At 36.0% G+C, this 13,656-nt stretch overlaps 1 long non-coding RNA gene across 1 annotated transcript in view; it reads right to left on the reverse strand.

Annotated features, from left to right (window-relative positions):
• The window catches only part of LOC122444971, a 29,510-nt gene extending 23,518 nt beyond the window's left edge, over positions 1–5,992 (reverse strand). Inside the window, exon 1 of the long non-coding RNA XR_006270398.1 lies at positions 5,864–5,992. This is a non-coding gene — a long non-coding RNA (uncharacterized LOC122444971). The remainder of the gene's footprint in view (positions 1–5,863) is intronic.
• Between the last annotated feature and the right edge of the window lie 7,664 nt (positions 5,993–13,656).

The raw sequence follows: 13,656 nt of genomic DNA on the forward strand, positions 1-13,656 counted from the left end.
AAGTGACAACTGGACAAGAAAAGACTACTGTAGCTTGCAATCTCATATTTTTGTCCAAGTTTCTCCACTAAAGCTACTATGGGTCAACAGAAAGCTAAGGTTAATGAGGATCGTGCAGATAACCAGAGATCATAGGTCTCATTGCTAAATGCCTTCCCTCTGTGAAAACAGAACTTGGGATATTAGGGGTCTTTGACCTAATACTAAGCTGAGTAGCCTATAGTAATACAGCTTGAAAATCCTTGTCTTTTTTTTAAACATAGTTTTAGTTCCCCATTAAACTGGGCCTAAACTACAAAGGATGTCTTCATGATTCAGCTACTGCTTCATAAGGAAGGGGAGAATGAAGCTCAGTATTCAGGATGTGGAACCTCTGCTAATGACCCTTTTGATAGTGTATCCTTTTGAATGTCCATCCCTGTAAGCCATCATGGTGAAGGCAATTGTGACTACTGTAATAACCTTGCAGAAAGACTTTTATCACACCTTGATAAAAATCTCAGACACTGCATTGTAGCTGAAAAACATTAAAAAAAACAAAACAAAACACCTTTTTCTCACTCTCTTACCTAGCAGTTTAGTTGGTATTGATGTGGATTTCTTAGGATTTTGATTCAGACTGAATTATACCATGAGTGGGACATATGCAAAGCTGAGAGACACTGATTTTTTTGTGATTCATATTGAGTTTACAGCTCACATAGAGAACCCAGGAGTAAAATGCTTAAGATACAGTGAATTCTGTCAGATCTGGGTGAGACTCCCTGTTCAGCCATTAATACCAATATAATCTTGGACAGGTTGTTTTAATCTTTCTGAGATGCTTAAACTCTCTAAGTTACATGGCCAAATTTATGTTATGAAAAGATCACTCTAGCAACTGTGAAAAATGGACTGAGGGGAACTAGATAGCAGCTAAGAAAGTAGGGTTTATAAAATAATTTTTCTTTGCAATAATTTTAGATGTACAGAAAAGCTGCAAAAATAGTAAAGAGAATTTCATGTGTATCATTCAACCAGGCTCCCCTAACAATATCTCATGAACTAATGATGCAATTGTCAAAATTAAAAATTGGTACACCATTATTAGTTCAACTACAACTTTATATTTCAACAGTTTTTTTTTCCTCACAGTTTCCTTTTTTTTTTTTTTTCTGATCTAGGATCCAACTCAGGATATCATATTGCATTTAATAGCATTGCTTTTACTTTTTAAATTTTATTTTCTTCCACATACCAGCCTAGACTTGTTGGTAGCAGTGAAGATTGAAGGAAGCAGATGTGAAATATATGCTGAAGATAGAAACAATGGGTGAAGTTACTAATAGATATAAATCATGAGCAAAGGAAAGAATCAAAGATGTTTTTATACCTTCTGGCTAGAAGAACTGAGTGGATGGTGGTGACTTTTACTGAGACAGGTGACTAGAGGGAAGGTGGGGTTGAAAACATGACTAGAATAAAAATCATGAGTTTCATGTTAGCCTTGTTAAGATGTATTAGCAATAATGTACATAAAACTTTTAGATCAATGGCTGTCCCACAGTATGTGTCCTAAAAATGATGGCCATTACACAGTTATGATGATAATCACCACCATCATCCTTATCATCATTATTGTTATCAGAAAGTAATTTTGATATTGCTTCAGATTGCAAAGAAGTCTTCTATCAGATGCCAGTTAGAGACATTCCTGTTTGGTTCTATACTTTTCTCTGTAGAGTATATTCAGAGACCTATCCAAGGTAAGTGTAATCTCAAAATGCCAGGCCTTGTTCGGGGCCACAGAAGGATATGCATATTAACATTCCCTAATTAAGGACCCTATAGTACTAGGACTCCACTGTAAAATCCCAAGTTGAGAGTAACTGCACAACTTGAACAAAGGCACAGGGGTATAAAAGGGAACAAAATGTTATGACAACTGAAGAGTTTTGGTGAGTTGAAAGGAATAAAGATGAAACTGGTAAGGCAGATTGGGGTCATACTGGGAAGGGCTTAAATGCATACTAAGGAGTTTGGAATTTATGGTGCCTCAGATGTTAAAGAATCCTCCTACCAGGAGACCCGATCCCTGGGTCAGGAAGATCCCCTGGAGAAGAAAGTGGCAACCTACTCCAGTCTTCTTTGCCTGGGAAATCCTGTGAATAGAGGAGCCTGGTGGGCTACGGTCCATGGGGTTGCAAAGAGTCAGATATGACCGAGTGACTAACACTTTCACTTTCAGAGGGGAGAGTATATAATTTTTAATATCAAGATCCTTCTCAGTGGGAAAACTACTACATCAATGTAATAATGGAATTCAAAGTAAAAAAAAAAAGAAATCCTTATAAGGAACATGATTTCCTATATATAGTCCATCACTAATCATATAGTGCTTTTCAGAGCAGTAAGAAAGGATATTCTGAGGATGAGAATGGTGAATTTAGCAAAAGGAGTCACATCTGCTTTTGATAGAAATATTTAGTAGCTTCCTATGCTGGAAAAGGCCCAGGGCTGCTGGAAATGTTCAATTATGAAGTGCTTTTCCTCTGTCCATCTAAAACCATTCTCAAGTCAGAGAGTGAGAAGACTAACATGCCAAGAATGAGGGACTGCTCTTAATCTTCTTTGAAGGAAGGTAAAATATTTTAAACCCTGGCATAAGTTTTATCCAGTGCCAAGAAGTAAATTCTGGCTGAGCCAAGGAATGAGTCATATCCAGAGTAAGAAAGGGCAGTATCTCTTCATGATGCTACAGGATACTTCCTTTGTGCTGTGCATAACCAAAATACCCAGAATTTGCTGATTACCTGATTTTAAAAGTATCATCATGTATCTAGACTCCATGCTAATCATAAGGTAGTCTGATTGGAATTGTATGTTATATTTAATCTTGTGGCAAGTTCATTATACATGTGACTTGAACACTGAAGAGGGACAAAAGGGTAGCCTCAAAGTACTACTGAATGTGAAAACAGGAAATGAGTTGTATACATACTAAAATACTAACAATTAAGAGTTATTCTACCATTCATTAGATGGAAGGTGGGCACATACAAGTTGGTAGAATAAAAAGCAAAGGAGCAAAGATTGCTTCTTAACTACGAATAATCTTTCAAACTCTAGTCATATTTCCCCTGTGCTAGCATTATTGGGCATCAGACACATTCCCTAGAATTATTTTATTGTGTTGACATAGGTCCTGAGACTCAGATTCTTCAGTGTGAACAGCAGAGAAAGGACTGGAGCTGAACTTCACTTATCCTTCTGCTCTGTTTATCCTTCTGTTTATAGCTTATGTTTGTACTTTTCTATCTGCTTATATTTTATTCTCTGAGCACACATACAAGCTAAACAGAAAAGAATAATAAGTTTTAAAGCATTCACAAACAAAGGAATGTTTTTAAGAAAATGAATATTTTCATTTAGAGTTAGCATGGTAGAATCCAGGCCATGAATCCCATTAGTTGATTTAGTCCTTTAACTGCAGCCCATGGGGATAGATAAAAATGCCAATAAAGACTGACTTCACATACATATATGAAGGATGAGAGTGTGAATGTTTAAAAACATCCCACTTCTTCCTCATGCAAAAGGTTATTTAATCTTACTGGTGTTTCAGGAATAATGGTCTCAACTCTCTCCTTTGCTTTCCTATGCAGACACAGCCACCATAGCGCTGAGTGGAGAACCTACTGTTTTCATAATTTAAGTATTGTTAGAATAAAAATAGGAGATGAGCCTTCAATAACATGTGTACTATTTAAAAATATCTTTGGAAGTTCTCTGAATGATTTTCTATAGGCTTCTTTCTTAAAGTAAGAGGTGTCATTTTTAAAAGGCTTAATTCTGAATGACTTTAACACTGCTGTCTGTGATACTGGTGCCTGATCTTTCTCAGTTTCATTTAGTCCAGTTTCTGAACCAGTAATTACCCCCTAATCCTATTTGTATCTTGTTTTGAGTGAAGATTTTAATTATATCAGTTTAAATTTTAAACTCGCCATAAAACAGGCAACAGTGGCAGGGATTTTATGACTAAAATGATACAACATGATGCTTCTTAAATGATGTTTAAAAATGTGACTTTCAGGTGTCCTAGGAACGATGCAAAGTTACTTATCAAGAAGTATGTGAGGTACTGACAAGGATATATAGCTCCATATTTTGCATAGGGCTACTAAACATCTGCTTGAAGGCAAGTCACTATGAATACAAAACAATTATCTCAAGGAAATGACAGCCTAGTTTTTGGAGATGTCATCTACACATGCAAAATCTTTTAAAGGTTTAAAAACTACTGCTATAGATAAAACAGTATAGGAATTAAGAAGGAGTTAATTACTGTTTGATACCTTGATATGTAATCTAATGTCTTCAACAAAAAGGTCAGCCCTTGGCAAGAACCTTTTGAAATTTAAAGAACACAGCCCTAGCTCCCTGTTCACAGCTCATTTTTGTTTCAGTTTGTATTAGCTTGAATCAACTATTAAGTGTATAAAACAGCAAAGTCTGTAACTTATTTGAAGGAAAAGATTAACCATGACCTGACGCTTTCAAGTCCTGAGGTGCAAGTCACTTAATGATTCAGTTATAATTATTTAAACTACTGTATATTATTAAAGTGTTCTAAATAGATTTAGAAAAATGCTGACTTGTTCAAACAACTGCATCTGAAATCATTACACTCTTTTTGCAAGAAAAAAAATAATCTCATATCATCATGTTTTAAAATATTCATTTAAGCATACTTTATGGAAATAAACTCCACAGTTTCCTGAATTTGGTTGCCTTGCCATCTTTATCTCTGAACTGATTCATAATCATTGTTTCCATGCAGCCTTCTGTGAATGGTAGAAAAGGACTCACACTGCTATGAAAGAATGACTGAAGTTATAGTGGTTGTACAGTTGGGAATCAGGTCAGGTTTTCCCAAAATCTTCTAGGTTGCTATGACTACACTCACCACTATGCACATTTCAATAAATAATTATTGATCTCTGCAATAAATCTATAGGAGTCAGCAATATTCTACTCCTTAGAACTTAAAAAGAGGCTCTTAAAGTAAAAATCATAAGCATAATGCAATCATTCATAATGAAAAATGTTATCCATCTGCAGAATAACTCAGGCAGTTATTTCTGTTGTGAGTTTCTTATATAATCATATTTGGTCAGAATGATTTAAGTGTAGTCTCAGGAATCCATGGCAAGAAAAAACAGCCTATTGATTTTTATATCCTTGATATTTCTGGAACTGTTTTTATCTACGACTAGAAAACCATTCTTTAAGCCATAATAATTTATTCCTAAACTAAGCAATAGCTGATTATTTCTAACAGTTTTCACTCTTGACCCTAACCACATAAATACTTGATAGCAGTAGCAGTTAAACTGATAATTTTAAAATGGAATTCTAACTAGTTTCTTCCTTGCTTAAAAACCCTTCAACAACTTCTTAGAAAGTTCGAAATCTGTAATACATTCAGGAATGCCCTGCATGGTCTCCACTTCCCATATCCTCACCTCTGCCCTTCATTATTAATCATGTTTTCCTTCATTCACTAAGCTTCTGTATATCTACTCTCTGTTAATTACTTAAAATACCCAAGTTATTTCCCACTGGGGACCTTGCTCCATGTCCCCACTGCTTAAAAGTCTCTTCCTCTACTTCTCTGTCATGCTATAAATGCTAAAGTGAAAGTTGCTCAGTGGTATCCGACTTTTTGTGACCCCATGGACTGTGTCCAAGGAATTCTCCAGGCTAGAATGCTGGAGTGGGTAGCTTTCACTTCTCCAGGGGATCTTCTTAACCCAGGGATCAAACCCAGGTCTCCCGCACTGCAGGCAGATTCTTTACTAGAGTCACAAAGGAAGCCTACCTTAAAAAATCTCTTCCACAGGAAAGTCTCCTCTGACTTCCCACAGAAAACTGGGTCCTCTGTTTTGCAACCTCACAACACCACTCACTTTTTCTTCAGAGTAATGAAGGCAGCTGTAAATCATTTTCTTGTGGTTACTTCTTTAGTAACTGACTCCATCACTAAACTCTAAGTTCAGTGAGGACAGAAACTATGTCTGCCTTGTTAATATGGTGTCTTCATGATTTACTCAGTGCTTAGCACATAGTATGTGTTGAATAAATATCTTTAAATGAATTAGTCAATGAATAAATGAAAACAAAAACCTAATCAAGTTAGAGGAATAACTACTAAAGCCAAATATTAACTAAAGTCAGTGAATGAGAACTTACCACTACTTCACTGACACTGTGTCAGGAATGTAGGTGCCTCCTGAGGAAACAGTGTCCTGCTGTGGATAAGAATGCATTATCCATTAAGATTATCCAGCTACTATTCTTGCTTGATCCTATGCCCATCAAACAACACTCTCTTTTCAATTTTTTCTTACCTTGCTTTTTTTTTTTTAGTTAATTAATTTATTTTACTTTACAACATTGTATTGGTTTTGCCATACATTGACTTGAATCTGCCACGGGTGTACATGTGTTCCCCATCCTGAAACCCCCCCTCCCACTTCCCTCCCCATCCCATCCCTCTGGGTCATCCCAGTGCACCAGCCCCGAGCATCCTGTATCATGAATTGAACCTGGACTGGCGATTCATTTCACATATGATAATTTACATGTTTCAATGCCATTCTCCCATATCATCCCGCCCTCGCCCTCCCCCACTGAGTCGAAAAGCTTCAATACATCTGTGTCTCTTCTGCTGTCTCGCATACAGGGTTATCATTGCCATCTTTCTAAATTCCATATATATGCGTTAGTATACTGTATTGGTGTTTTTCTTTCCGGCTTACTTCACTCTGTATAATAGGCTCCAGTTTCATCCACCTCATTAGAACTGATTCAAATGTTTTCTTTTTAATGGCTGAGTAATATTCCATTGTGTATATGTACCACAGCTTTCTTAGCCATTCGTCTGCTGACGGACATCTAGGTTGCTTCCATGTCCTGGCTATTATAAACCTTGCTATTTTTTTCAGAAAGAAATGCCACTGTGAAACATGGTACTATCCTGATTTCTGTGACACAGTTCTCACTGTAAATAAAATATATTAATATTCTAGTTTATACATAATCCCTTATAATTGAATTAATATGACTCAGTCACACAAATCCAAATACCCCTCCCCTGGTGGACAGAATGAAGATGAGCTAAGAAAACAGGATTTTGAAGAAAGGAACCTCACTCACAGCTGAAGTGGGCCTTAAATCAAAGGCATAAGCACAATCTATGACAGTTTAAAAAAAAAAAAGTTAAATGTCTAGAAGGGACTTCAAATATATAGAATAGAAACTGTTACAAATGCAGGATATGGAGCTAAGAATTCAACAGTCAAAGCAATAAAAATGAGAGGAGGTTGAGTAGAACTAGAGTGGTCTGGGCAAATTGTATGCCAAAAACACTGTTCTTCATAGCACAATAACAGAAGTACTGTGTTGTGGCTGCTTGGTCATCTGCACTTAAAGCACAGCATGCTTGAGCGGCACTAAAGACTGGACATAAATGAAGCAACACAAATGCAGAATCACAAGATAGGGTCACAGGAGATCTAAAAGTATGCCAGTTAAAAACCAATCAATCTCTTTAGGGAGGCAGGAGGTGAAGTCACAGAGTGCTTGAGTAAGAGATGGGATCTAGAGTTAGAATGCCTAGTACTGAGTCCCAGACCTCCACTAACAGTTATGTGACCTTCAACAAGTGACTTTACACTGTTAAACATTAGTTTCTTATTTTATAAAAGGGTAATAATAGTGATAGTGTCAACTTGTGAAAATTTGATGGGAATTTACGTATACACTGTTATTTAGCATGGTTCATGGGACAAAATAATGTTTGTAATTGTAACAGTTCCCTAAATAAAATGACCTACTATCTTCAGAGCACTGTAATAATTATTCACAGGAGGAGGTAAGGGAGGGTGAAGGAAGATAAATTTGGAGATAATGAGACTGGGCTCCTATCATATGTTTACGATTTAACAAGAGAGACTATCTGGTTAAAATGAAACAAGAGCTTGTCCTGTCACTGTTTGACCAGGACAAATTCTTCTGGCAGATGGACTTAGTTATACAAGAAGGAGAAAAGATAAAGTACAGAGATTAACTTGTTAGATTTATTTAACCTTTTGGTATAACTGAATTAATAACATTTAGTAGAAGACATGTAGCAAAGTCATTTAGGGACATGAAAAGTTGAATTTCTGTCTAAACAGAAATACTATTTCATACTAAAATTAAGACTGGATGTAAAAGCTCACTTAAATAAAAGTAATGTGTTTTTTGAATTACTAATGTGTATAATTACACAATAACAAATAAATGATGCATACCTCCTTTGAAAAATTCTGAGCAATATTTATGGGATATTTATGTAATAGGGGCTTCCCTGGTGACTCAGATGGTAAAAGCGTCTGCCTGCAATGCTGGAGACCCAGGTTCGATCCCAGGGTCAGAAAGATCCCCTGGAGAAGAAAATGGCAACCCACTCCAGTACTCTTGCCTGGAAAATTCCATGGATGGAGGAGCCTGGTGGGTTATAGTCCATGGGGCCAGAGTCAGACACAACTGAGCAGCTTCACTTTCTCTATATTTTATATAATAGAGAAATTAAAGCTTTAAAAAAATAGACACAGCATCAGAGGAAAGAGAAGGAATACTGTGAAGAAAATAAGAGAATGGTGGTTGACCATTTGGGACAAAATATACCAGTACCTACTGAAACAGTAAATCATAAGAGGAAGGTTATCAAGTTAGTATTTTACATAAAGCACAGAGTAATGATTTTGTAATATGAAGAAATCTTGAGCGCTTGAAAACACTTTGAAATAGCAAGTGTTACAGGCAAAGCTGGATTTAGAAAAGGCAGAGGAATCAGATCAAATTGCCAACATCCACTGGATCATAGAAAAAGCAAGAGAGTTCCAGAAAAATATCGACTTCTGCTTTATTGACTACACTAAAGCCTTTAAATATCTGGATCACAACAAAATGTGGAAAATTCTAAAAGACATGGGAATACCAGATCACCTTCCTGTCTCCTGCAGAACCTGTATGAAGGTCAAGACGCAATGGTTAGAACCAGACCTGGAACAACAGGCAGGCTCAAAATTGGGAAAGGAGTACGTCAAGGCTGTATATTGTCACCCTGCTTATTTAACTTATATGCAAAGGACATCATGTGAAATGCCGGGCTGGATGAACACAAGCTGGAATCAAGATTGCCGGGAAAAATATCAATGAACTCCGATATGCAGATGAAACCACCCTTAATGGTAGTCAAAGCTATTATTTTTCCAGTAGTCATGTACGGTTGTGAGAGTTGGACCATAAAGAAAACTGAGTGTTGAAGAATTGATGTTTTTGAAGTGTAGTATTGTAGAAGACTCTTGAGAGTCCCTTGGACTGCAAGGAGATCCAACCAGTCCATCCTGAAGGAAATCAGTCCTGAATATTCATTGGAAAGTCTGATGCTGAAGCTGAAGTTCCAATACTTTGGCCATCTCATATGAAGAGCCAACTCATTTGAAAAGACCTTGATGCTGGAAAAGACTGAGGGCAGGAGGAGAAGCGGGTGACGGTGGTCAGTGGATGAGATGGCTGGATGACATCACTGACTCAATGGACATGAGTTTGAGTAAACTTTGGGAGACAGTGAAGGACAAGGAAGTCTGATGTGCTGCAATCCATGGGGTCTCCAGGAGTCAGACACAGCTTCGCTACTGAACGGCAACAAGCAATGCAGTAAGTCAGCATGGTAAGAAGCATGTATAAGTAAGCCAAACATTGGTTTTCAGTTTTTGATTGAAACCACCTACTGAAAACTCAATAATGGGACTGAAAAGAATGATAAAGTATTACAGAATATACCTGTAGGTCAGGAAAGTGTACGTGTGTGTGTAAAGGTATACATGACTGAAAATTCAACTGTCTAATAAGAATAAACCAAGGATAGTCAAAATAAAAAAAAATTATGTAAGGAACATGGCCTTGACCACATAAAGTGACACTACAAGTGTGATAAAAGTTTCCCACTCCCCAAACCTGCTACAAATAATAGATTATTTACCTCATTTACCAAGGGATCGCATCTACCAAGATCCAAGACTTAGAATATAGGATGAATTTCAATTCAGCAAAACTAAACAGACCTAGAAGCAAATTTACTGATTAAAGAAATGCCAAACCATGTCTAATGTTACCAGTTATTCAGGTGTTTTGATCAAGATGTTATAAATTCAAAACATAATCCCTTAAACTATATGTAGAGTCCTTGAGAAGTAAAATTCTCTTACTTCCAAGGACCTTTCCATATTCTGAGCAGTAGTTAATGGTAATAACGAAATTTGTTTGACTGCTGGGTGTTTGTATGTGTGAGAATACTAGTACCAAATTCAAACTGCAACATTTGAATTCCACATAATTATTCTGCTCTAAATATTGTCTAAGGGATTACCTTAATATATTTGCCTTTTTGTCAAAAGCATTTATTTTGCTTAATACTTTTAAACTTGTGAATCATTATGGTACATTTTATCAACTGAGGTTCTATCTTCCAAGCTTTCTATAGACATATGTGTTTAAAAAGTTTTTAAATACTGACTCATTGCGGGAAGATCTCCTGGAGAAGGAAATGGCAACACACTCCAGTACTCTTGTCTAGAAAATTCCACGGATGGAGGAGCCTGGTGGGCTACAGTTCATGGGGTCGCAAATAGCTGGACATGACTGAGTGGCTTCACTTTCACTTTCATTATGTTTTTAATTTCAATTTTTTAGTTTATTGTAGGTTGCACTGAAACCAGTACAAAGTTTCATTTTATTTGTTTTTAATGTAACTTGCCTTTAAACATTTATTTCAAATGAATAATAAAAGGCAACTCCATTTACCCCATCAAACACTAAGTATAAATAAAGTCTCTTTTCACAGAAAAATCTATGGCAAAATTAGATGCTGGAGAAGAGACAGGTACCCTGTGTACCTATGAAAGCAAAGACCAAAACATACCGAGGTCCTTTACCCATTCTAGTAGGACAGCAACAAGTAATGGTCTTGCCTTTCTCAAAGAACAATTTTAATACCATTTTCAGAAGGTCATATCCAGCAATCAGTTTCACAGAATTCCCCTCTTATTATTTAAAATGGGATTTCAGAAGTTCATGGGAGAGCAAAATCTACCCTTTAAGATACATGCTCATCAATGTTTCATTGAAGGAAAAAAAATACAGAATGTAGTTCTGACAAAACCTATTAATACAATTAATCTTTTACATGATATGGAATGTTCTAAACTTTCAAAAAAAATTTTTTTTTAAGCCAAGATTTTTAAGAAACTCGCCTTAATCATTCAGCCTTAGTGGAAAAGAGCTTCAATACTATGGCTTCTTAAAACTGTGTTTTATGATCCTAGCCATTTATGAAATGTTATGTTATGGATTAGAGAGATGAAATCATGAATTATTTTAAAATATGTGTCTCCCTTGTTTTAAGATTGAAATACACATGGGATGATCATTTTATATATAATTTTAAAGCACAGAGAGATGAATACTGCTCTCCTCCAACCAAGAAATTTCTCCTAAGGGGTAGAAATGCTAGTGGGAAAATATTTATTTGTACTTGTCTTTAATACTTCATCACTAAATATGTTAGTATGTTATCCATGTGCTTAAAGGGGAAACTTCTATTTTTATACAAGTGCCTAATATATATTCAGGAAATCTGCTAACAGTGCACTGTCTGGATATAAAAAAGAAAATTTATATCAGCACATTTTTATTCCTAAACTAATAGAAAAATATATGAACTACTATTCTCTAGCATAATAAAGAGAGCAAAAATTTATAAAAATGATTCACTCTGAATCTGTACTCAAGAAAAGGGTAGTACACCCTGTAGAAGGCTGGATTTCGAGGGTTCATATTGATGGGGTTGCTATGCTAATCCTCAGAATATATCCCAACTAGGTGGGCTGGTATTCTTTCTACAAATGTGCTATACAGACTGAATGCATCTTTCCCAAACTCATATATATTAAATCTTAATGCCCAATGTGATGCTATTAGGTGATGGGGCCTTTGGAGAGTGTTTATTTAGATTATAAGGGTAGAACACTCATGAATGGGATTTGTGCCCTCAAAAAGGGAACCCAGAGAGCTCCCTTGCCCTTTCTACCATATGAGAACTCAGACTATGAGAACTCAGACTATGGTCTAAGAGTTAGAAAATGGGATCTTTCCAGACATGAATCTGTCAGTGCCATGATTTTAGACTTCCCAGCCTTCAGAACTGTAAGAAATAAATTTCCATTTTTTACAGGCTACTTAGTCTATAATAATTTTTAGAGCAGCCCAAATGGACTAGAACAGAATGACTAGGATTGATATGAAATATGTGTATTTTGTATCATTCCATTAAACAATGACTTAATAATTTCTGCTTGAGCCAGGCTTCAGAAATGAGAAGAAAGTCCAGAAGAACAGACCAAAAATAGGTTATCAGGCTATATACGGTTGTATGTGTCAGTCTTAACAGATCAAGGTTTTCCTAAAAGTTGAAAAAAAAAAAAGTCTGGATGTCCCTTTCTGTCTCTATCTCTTTCTTGCTGTTTTGTCAATGTTTGCTTGCAACTTTCAGAGCTTACACAGATAGGGATAAGACATCACCGACTCGATGGACATGACTTTGAGCACATTTCAGGAGTTGGTGATAGACAGGGAAGCCTGGTGTGCTGCAGTCCATGGGGTCACAAAGAGTTGGACATGACTGAGGACTGAACTGAAGACATTACAGACTTTAATATTCCTGGGAAATTTCCATTTTGGTGTGACAATTTATCTCCATTGGCTGTAAAATTCATGTTACTTTTACCACCACAAAGATTATGAGAATGTATGATTTTTTTTTTTTTTTTTCAGGGAGACATATAAGGTGGGACACATGTGAATTTAGTTTTTTTTTCAGCTGGGTAGGATTCCACAGATTTCGACAGACTAAACTAAGGCTTAGAAGGTGCTGGGATATGGCAATAAGCTTTCATTAGACCAGAGACAGGAAGAGCTTTCCCCAGACCAAACAAAAGAGATTATTTTAGCAGGATTAGACTAAAGTGAAAATCAGAATTGAGAGTGTCTAAAATAGTGCCTGAATGGGATGAGATAACTGATAGTCTCAAAGGAGAACTGAGATGAGACAGGACTTTAGAATTGGGTAGTTATTGCTTTTTGTAGGTTACTTCCATAAATTGATGTTTAAATGTTAGTGATTGGGATGATAAGAGAAAGATTAGAATTAACCTATATCATGCTTTCTGTGTCAACTAGTAAATTTTTTAATCTGTATTCATGATAGTTTAATAGTCTGTAAACATATGTCACACCATACATTTGTGCTGAAATGCAACAGGATAAATACTTTACTTGAAAATATGTTATTTGAATTTAATGCACTTCTTTCAATTTCAGGGAGTAGAAATTGACCTATTACTGTCAATTCATTATAAAAATTTTTAGCACTAAAACTTACTAAAAGCCATTTAAACTCACTAATAGGACTCTAACTTTTCAAGCATCCACTGAGGTTAAAAATAATAACAGGAAAATTAACTTTGATGGTATAATATATGATTTATATTATTTAATACCTAAAAA

Source organism: Cervus canadensis, chromosome 7 (genome assembly GCF_019320065.1).
Source record: "Cervus canadensis isolate Bull #8, Minnesota chromosome 7, ASM1932006v1, whole genome shotgun sequence".
In the NCBI taxonomy this organism is placed as follows: domain Eukaryota; kingdom Metazoa; phylum Chordata; class Mammalia; order Artiodactyla; family Cervidae; genus Cervus; species Cervus canadensis.